At 50.2% G+C, this 8,979-nt stretch overlaps 1 non-coding gene across 1 annotated transcript; it reads right to left on the reverse strand.

Moving 5' to 3' along the window:
* Positions 1-2,774: 2,774 nt before the first annotated feature.
* Positions 2,775-2,846, reverse strand: TRNAC-GCA (transfer RNA cysteine (anticodon GCA)). The gene has a single exon. It is a non-coding gene; the product is annotated as a tRNA-Cys (tRNA).
* Positions 2,847-8,979: the final 6,133 nt, after the last annotated feature.

The raw sequence follows: 8,979 nt of genomic DNA on the forward strand, positions 1-8,979 counted from the left end.
GTTCCATAGGAAGAAGGTTGTTGGTGTGGAAGTGAGTGGTCCCGGGTCCTGGGTGGTAGTTGGGGAGAAGGAGTGGTGGTAGTTGGTGTGAAGGGCTGGAGGCAGTGGTGGTAGTTGGTGTGAAGGGCTGGAGGCAGTGGTGGATTGCAGAGGGGGAGACCATTTTCTTGATATAAAAAAAAAAAAAATACAAAGGCATATAAAAGCCCCCCTCTTTTTATTTTCAACATGCCACATGCTTCAACAGACACAACACCACTTTTGGCAGATCCACAACCTAGAATCCTCCATTCCAGGCAGTGGACCACCTTCCACGATGCCCCACAACTACACCTTCCTCCGCAACGCCCTCTAACCACTTACCTCGACAACTGCTCTCCTTGACATCCTCCTCGCCTCAGTCCATCCAGCGACATGCTCCAGTCCCTCGATCCATTGCTCTCCATTCCATTCTCCTTGACATCCACCTCGCCTCAGTCCATCCATGGGTGGTAGTTGGGGTCCTGGGTGGTAGTTGGGGAGAAGGAGTAGTGGTAGTTGGTGTGAAGGGCTGGAGGCAGTGGTGGTAGTTGGTGTGAAGGGCTGGAGGCAGTGGTGGATTGCAGAGGGGGAGACCATTTTCTTGATATAAAAAAAAAAATAAAAAATACAAAGGCATATAAAAGCCCCCCTCTTTTTATTTTCAACATGCCACATGCTTCGACAGACACAACACCACTTTTGGCAGATCCACAACCTAGAATCCTCCATTCCAGGCAGTGGACCACCTTCCACGATGCCCCACAACTACACCTTCCTCCGCAACGCCCTCTAACCACTTACCTCGACAACTGCTCTCCTTGACATCCTCCTCGCCTCAGTCCATCCAGCGACATGCTCCAGTCCCCCGATCCATTGCTCTCCATTTCATTCTCCTTGACATCCACCTCGCCTCAGTCCATCCATGGGTGGTAGTTGGGGTCCTGGGTGGTAGTTGGGGAGAAGGAGTGGTGGTAGTTGGTGTGAAGGGCTGGAGGCAGTGGTGGTAGTTGGTGTGAAGGGCTGGAGGCAGTGGTGGATTGCAGAGGGGGAGACCATTTTCTTGATATAAAAAAAAAAAAATACAAAGGCATATAAAAGCCCCCATCTTTTTATTTTCAACATGCCACATGCTTTGACAGACACAACACCACTTTTGGCAGATCCACAACCTAGAATCCTCCATTCCAGGCAGTGGACCACCTTCCACGATGCCCCACAACTACACCTTCCTCCGCAACGCCCTCTAACCACTTACCTCGACAACTGCTCTCCTTGACATCCTCCTCGCCTCAGTCCATCCAGCGACATGCTCCAGTCCCCCGATCCATTGCTCTCCATTCCACTCTCCTTGACATCCACCTCGCCTCAGTCCATCCATGGGTGGTAGTTGGGGTCCTGGGTGGTAGTTGGGGAGAAGGAGTGGTGGTAGTTGGTGTGAAGGGCTGGAGGCAGTGGTGGTAGTTGGTGTGAAGGGCTGGAGGCAGTGGTGGATTGCAGAGGGGGAGACCATTTTCTTGATATAAAAAAAAAAAAAAATACAAAGGCATATAAAAGCCCCCCTCTTTTTATTTTCAACATGCCACATGCTTCGACAGACACAACACCACTTTTGGCAGATCCACAACCTAGAATCCTCCATTCCAGGCAGTGGACCACCTTCCACGATGCCCCACAACTACACCTTCCTCCGCAACGCCCTCTAACCACTTACCTCGACAACTGCTCTCCTTGACATCCTCCTCGCCTCAGTCCATCCAGCGACATGCTCCAGTCCCCCGATCCATTGCTCTCCATTCCACTCTCCTTGACATCCACCTCGCCTCAGTCCATCCATGGGTGGTAGTTGGGGTCCTGGGTGGTAGTTGGGGAGAAGGAGTGGTGGTAGTTGGTGTGAAGGGCTGGAGGCAGTGTTGGTAGTTGGTGTGAAGGGCTGGAGGCAGTGGTGGATTGCAGAGGGGGAGACCATTTTCTTGATATAAAAAAAATAAATAAAAATACAAAGGCATATAAAAGCCCACCAGTCATCCGAGGTTCTCACGATCCATCTCTTTTAACAGCTTTTATCTTCATGGTCTTCACAGGATTCGAACTCACAACCTCTTCGCTACAAGGCGGCTGCTCTAACCACTAGGCCGTGGGAGCTGCTTGTCAGGCAAATGCGGCGACCAAGGTCTTGGCCTGTTTTGGCACACAGAGCAACTGCACAGAGAAAGGGGAGGGGGGGAGGGGACTCCAACCTAAGGTGGAGCTAGCTCTCAACTTCCTATGTCAAGATCCCTGAATGCTAAGTGGTTAGCCTTGCCACCTTACAGTGTGAAGGTGGTGGGTTCAATCTATAAATGTAACTTAGATGTAAATTTTGTCAAACCACAAAAAGATCAAAGAGTTACATTCGTGGATCTTAAAGGGATACTCGTGTGTCAATTTTTTTTTTTTAATTAACTGGTGCCAAAAAGTTATACAGATTAGTAAATGACTTGTATTTAAAGCTCTTTACTCTTATCAGCTGCTTTATACTACAGAGGAAGTTCTATGGTTCTTTTCTGTCTGACCCCAATGCTCCACCAAGAAAAAATTGTGCATTAGCGGGCATTTGTATTTGAATCAAGGACCTCTTGAACCTCTGCGCTCCAGGGTGGCTGCTCATCAACTGGATGAGGCGACCAAAATCTTGCAGTGCAAAGCTAGTGGGGGTCTGCTATAAACGACATATGTAGGATGTGGATAAGCTGTAAAGAAAGCATGCGTGTGTTAGGGGGCACTTGGATTTGAACCAAGGACCTCTTGATCTGCAGTCAAATGCTCTACCACTGAGCTATACCCCCGCAACCTGCAGCTCACCTGTACCTCAACATTTTTAATTTTCTGCAATAAACTACATGTGTGGGATACAGTTAAGCTTGTAAAGAAAAAAAACGTGTGTTACGGGCACTTGGACCTCTTTACATGCAGTCAAATGCTCTACCACTGAGCTTTAGCCCCACAACATGTGGCTTGTTTGTACCTCAACGTTGCCTCCAGCCCTTCACACCAACTACCACCACTCCTTCTCCCCAACTACCACCCAGGACCCGGGACCACTCACTTCCACACCAACAACCTTCTTCCTATGGCGCCTCCCCCCCACCACCACTACATATGTGGGATATGGTTAAGTCGTAAAGCAAAAAAATGTGTGTTAGGGGGCACTCGGATTTGAGCCAAGGACATCCTGATCTGCAGTCAAATGCTCTACCACTGAGCTATACCCCCGCTACACATGGCTTGCCAGCATAACCGCACAGAGGGGGGATTCGAAGCTAAGTCCGAACTAGCTCTCGGCTTGCCTGTACTGTCCCAGTCAAATGTATATGAACCGGTGGGAAAAAAATTATTTTGTCAAAACAGGCCAAGACCACAGTCATCCTTGCCAGTTTCCATGAAGCTCTCATGGTCTAGAGGTTAGAGCTGCTGCCTTGGAGCAGAGAGGCTGTGAGTTCAAGTCCTGTGAAGACCCTGAAGCTAGTTTGGAGAAATTGTGGTGTGTGTGTGTGTGTGTGTGTGTGTGTGTGTGTGTGTGAAGTGGTTGATGGTCGGGCATCAATAAGGTGTTGGAGAAGGAGCTATGGTGTGGATGGCTGTGGTAGCTGGTATGTGCGTGTGGGTGGGAAGGTTCCATAGGAAGAAGGTTGTTGGTGTGGAAGTGAGTGGTCCCGGTTCCTGGGTGGTAGTTGGTGTGAAGGGCTGGTGGCAGTGGTGGTAGTTGGTGTGGAGGCAGTGGTGGTAATTGGTGTGAAGGGCTGGAGGCAATGGTGGATTGCAGAGGAGGTTTTCTTGATAAAAAAAAAAACAAAAGGCTAATAAAAGCCCCCATCTTTTTATTTTCAAGATCCCACATGCTTCGACAGACACAACACTACTTTTGGCAGATCCCCAACCTAGAATCCTCCATTCCAGGCAGTGGACCACCTTCCACGATGCCCCACAACTACACCTTCCTCCGCAACGCCCTCTAACCACTTACCTCGACAACTGCTCTCCTTGACATCCTCCTCGCCTCAGTCCATCCATGCACCGATATCTTCCAATCCCATGAGTGGTGGTGGTGTGGGTGGTAAGGTTCCATAGGAAGAAGGTTGTTGGTGTGGAAGTGAGTGGTCCCGGGTCCTGGGTGGTAGTTGGGGAGAAGGAGTGGTGGTAGTTGGTGTGAAGGGCTGGAGGCAGTGGTGGTAGTTGGTGTGAAGGGCTGGAGGCAGTGGTGGATTGCAGAGGGGGAGACCATTTTCTTGATATAAATAAAATAAATAAAAATACAAAGGCATATAAAAGCCCCCATCTTTTTATTTTCAACATGCCACATGCTTTGACAGACACAACACCACTTTTGGCAGATCCACAACCTAGAATCCTCCATTCCAGGCAGTGGACCACCTTCCACGATGCCCCACAACTACACCTTCCTCCGCAACGCCCTCTAACCACTTACCTCGACAACTGCTCTCATTGACATCCTCCTCGCCTCAGTCCATCCAGCGACATGCTCCAGTCCCCCGATCCATTGCTCTCCATTCCATTCTCCTTGACATCCACCTCGCCTCAGTCCATCCATGGGTGGTAGTTGGGGTCCTGGGTGGTAGTTGGGGAGAAGGAGTAGTGGTAGTTGGTGTGAAGGGCTGGAGGCAGTGGTGGTAGTTGGTGTGAAGGGCTGGAGGCAGTGGTGGATTGCAGAGGGGGAGACCATTTTCTTGATATAAAAAAAAAAAAAAAATACAAAGGCATATAAAAGCCCCCCTCTTTTTATTTTCAACATGCCACATGCTTCGACAGACACAACACCACTTTTGGCAGATCCACAACCTAGAATCCTCCATTCCAGGCAGTGGACCACCTTCCACGATGCCCCACAACTACACCTTCCTCCGCAACGCCCTCTAACCACTTACCTCGACAACTGCTCTCCTTGACATCCCCCTCGCCTCAGTCCATCCAGCGACATGCTCCAGTCCCCCGATCCATTGCTCTCCATTCCATTCTCCTTGACATCCACCTCGCCTCAGTCCATCCATGGGTGGTAGTTGGGGTCCTGGGTGGTAGTTGGGGAGAAGGAGTGGTGGTAGTTGGTGTGAAGGGCTGGAGGCAGTGGTGGTAGTTGGTGTGAAGGGCTGGAGGCAGTGGTGGATTGCAGAGGGGGAGACCATTTTCTTGATATAACAAAAATAAATAAAAATACAAAGGCATATAAAAGCCCCCCTCTTTTTATTTTCAACATGCCACATGCTTCGACAGACACAACACCACTTTTGGCAGATCCACAACCTAGAATCCTCCATTCCAGGCAGTGGACCACCTTCCACGATGCCCCACAACTACACCTTCCTCCGCAACGCCCTCTAACCACTTACCTCAACAACTGCTCTCCTTGACATCCTCCTCGCCTCAGTCCATCCAGCGACATGCTCCAGTCCCCCGATCCATTGCTCTCCATTCCACTCTCCTTGACATCCACCTCGCCTCAGTCCATCCATGGGTGGTAGTTGGGGTCCTGGGTGGTAGTTGGGGAGAAGGAGTGGTGGTAGTTGGTGTGAAGGGCTGGAGGCAGTGGTGGTAGTTGGTGTGAAGGGCTGGACACAGTGGTGGATTGCAGAGGGGGAGACCATTTTCTTGATATAACAAAAATAAATAAATATACAAAGGCATATAAAAGCCCCCCTCTTTTTATTTTCAACATGCCACATGCTTCGACAGACACAACACCACTTTTGGCAGATCCACAACCTAGAATCCTCCATTCCAGGCAGTGGACCACCTTCCACGATGCCCCACAACTACACCTTCCTCCGCAACGCCCTCTAACCACTTACCTCGACAACTGCTCTCCTTGACATCCTCCTCGCCTCAGTCCATCCAGCGACATGCTCCAGTCCCCCGATCCATTGCTCTCCATTCCACTCTCCTTGACATCCACCTCGCCTCAGTCCATCCATGGGTGGTAGTTGGGGTCCTGGGTGGTAGTTGGGGAGAAGGAGTGGTGGTAGTTGGTGTGAAGGGCTGGAGGCAGTGGTGGTAGTTGGTGTGAAGGGCTGGAGGCAGTGGTGGATTGCAGAGGGGGAGACCATTTTCTTGATATAAAAAAAAAAAATAAAAATACAAAGGCATATAAAAGCCCCCATCTTTTTATTTTCAACATGTCACATGCTTCGACAGACACAACACCACTTTTGGCAGATCCACAACCTAGAATCCTCCATTCCAGGCAGTGGACCACCTTCCACGATGCCCCACAACTACACCTTCCTCCGCAACGCCCTCTAACCACTTACCTCGACAACTGCTCTCCTTGACATCCTCCTCGCCTCAGTCCATCCATGCACCGATATCTTCCAATCCCATGAGTGGTGGTGGTGTGGGTGGTAAGGTTCCATAGGAAGAAGGTTGTTGGTGTGGAAGTGAGTGGTCCCGGGTCCTGGGTGGTAGTTGGGTAGAAGGAGTGGTGGTAGTTGGTGTGAAGGGCTGGAGGCAGTGGTGGTAGTTGGTGTGAAGGGCTGGAGGCAGTGGTGGATTGCAGAGGGGGAGACCATTTTCTTGATATAAAAAAAATAAATAAAAATACAAAGGCATATAAAAGCCCCCATCTTTTTATTTTCATTATGCCACATGCTTCGACAGACACCACACCACTTTTGGCAGATCCACAACCTAGAATCCTCCATTCCAGGCAGTGGACCACCTTCCACGATGCCCCACAACTACACCTTCCTCTGCAACGCCCTCTAACCACTTACCTCGACAACTGCTCTCCATGACATCATCCTCGCCTCAGTCCATCCAGCGACATGCTCCAGTCCCCCGATCCATTGCTCTCCATTCCACTCTCCTTGACATCCACCTCGCCTCAGTCCATCCATGGGTGGTAGTTGGGGTCCTGGGTGGTAGTTGGGGAGAAGGAGTGGTGGTAGTTGGTGTGAAGGGCTGGAGGCAGTGGTGGTAGTTGGTGTGAAGGGCTGGAGGCAGTGGTGGATTGCAGAGGGGGAGACCATTTTCTTGATATAAAAAAAAAAAAAATACAAAGGCATATAAAAGCCCCCATCTTTTTATTTTCAACATGCCACATGCTTTGACAGACACAACACCACTTTTGGCAGATCCACAACATAGAATCCTCCATTCCAGGCAGTGGACCAACTTCCACGATGCCCCAAAACTACACCTTCCTCCGCAACGCCCTCTAACCACTTACCTCGACAACTGCTCTCCTTGACATCCTCCTCGCCTCAGTCCATCCAGCGACATGCTCCAGTCCCCCCGATCCATTGCTCTCCATTCCACTCTCCTTGACATCCACCTCGCCTCAGTCCATCCATGGGTGGTAGTTGGGGTCCTGGGTGGTAGTTGGGGAGAAGGAGTGGTGGTAGTTGGTGTGAAGGGCTGGAGGCAGTGGTGGTAGTTGGTGTGAAGGGCTGGAGGCAGTGGTGGATTGCAGAGGGGGAGACCATTTTCTTGATATAAAAAAAAAAAAAAAAAATACAAAGGCATATAAAAGCCCCCATCTTTTTATTTTCAACATGCCACATGCTTTGACAGACACAACACCACTTTTGGCAGATCCACAACCTAGAATCCTCCATTCCAGGCAGTGGACCACCTTCCACGATGCCCCACAACTACACCTTCCTCCGCAACGCCCTCTAACCACTTACCTCGACAACTGCTCTCCTTGACATCCTCCTCGCCTCAGTCCATCCATGCACCGATATCTTCCAATCCCATGAGTGGTGGTGGTGTGGGTCGTAAGGTTCCATAGGAAGAAGGTTGTTGGTGTGGAAGTGAGTGGTCCCGGGTCCTGGGTGGTAGTTGGGGAGAAGGAGTGGTGGTAGTTGGTGTGAAGGGCTGGAGGCAGTGGTGGTAGTTGGTGTGAAGGGCTGGAGGCAGTGGTGGATTGCAGAGGGGGTGACCATTTTCTTGATATAAAAAAAATAAATAAAAATACAAAGGCATATAAAAGCCCCCATCTTTTTATTTTCATTATGCCACATGCTTCGACAGACACCACACCACTTTTGGCAGATCCACAACCTAGAATCCTCCATTCCAGGCAGTGGACCACCTTCCACGATGCCCCACAACTACACCTTCCTCTGCAACGCCCTTTAACCACTTACCTCGACAACTGCTCTCCATGACATCATCCTCGCCTCAGTCCATCCAGCGACATGCTCCAGTCCCCCCGATCCATTGCTCTCCATTCCACTCTCCTTGACATCCACCTCGCCTCAGTCCATCCATGGGTGGTAGTTGGGGTCCTGGGTGGTAGTTGGGGAGAAGGAGTGGTGGTAGTTGGTGTGAAGGGCTGGAGGCAGTGGTGGTAGTTGGTGTGAAGGGCTGGAGGCAGTGGTGGATTGCAGAGGGGGAGACCATTTTCTTGATATAAAAAAAATAAATAAAAATACAAAGGCATATAAAAGCCCCCATCTTTTTATTTTCAACATGCCACATGCTTTGACAGACACAACACCACTTTTGGCAGATCCACAACCTAGAATCCTCCATTCCAGGCAGTGGACCACCTTCCACGATGCCCCACAACTACACCTTCCTCCGCAACGCCCTCTAACCACTTACCTCGACAACTGCTCTCCTTGACATCCTCCTCGCCTCAGTCCATCCATGCACCGATATCTTCCAATCCCATGAGTGGTGGTGGTGTGGGTGGTAAGGTTCCATAGGAAGAAGGTTGTTGGTGTGGAAGTGAGTGGTCCCGGGTCCTGGGTGGTAGTTGGGGAGAAGGAGTGGTGGTAGTTGGTGTGAAGGGCTGGAGGCAGTGGTGGTAGTTGGTGTGAAGGGCTGGAGGCAGTGGTGGATTGCAGAGGGGGAGACCATTTTCTTGATATAAATAAAATAAATAAAAATACAAAGGCATATAAAAGCCCCCATCTTTTTATTTTCAACATGCCACATGCTTTGACAGACACAACACCACTT

Source organism: Hyla sarda, chromosome 2 (assembly GCF_029499605.1).
Source record: "Hyla sarda isolate aHylSar1 chromosome 2, aHylSar1.hap1, whole genome shotgun sequence".
Classification (NCBI taxonomy): Eukaryota; Metazoa; Chordata; class Amphibia; order Anura; family Hylidae; genus Hyla; species Hyla sarda.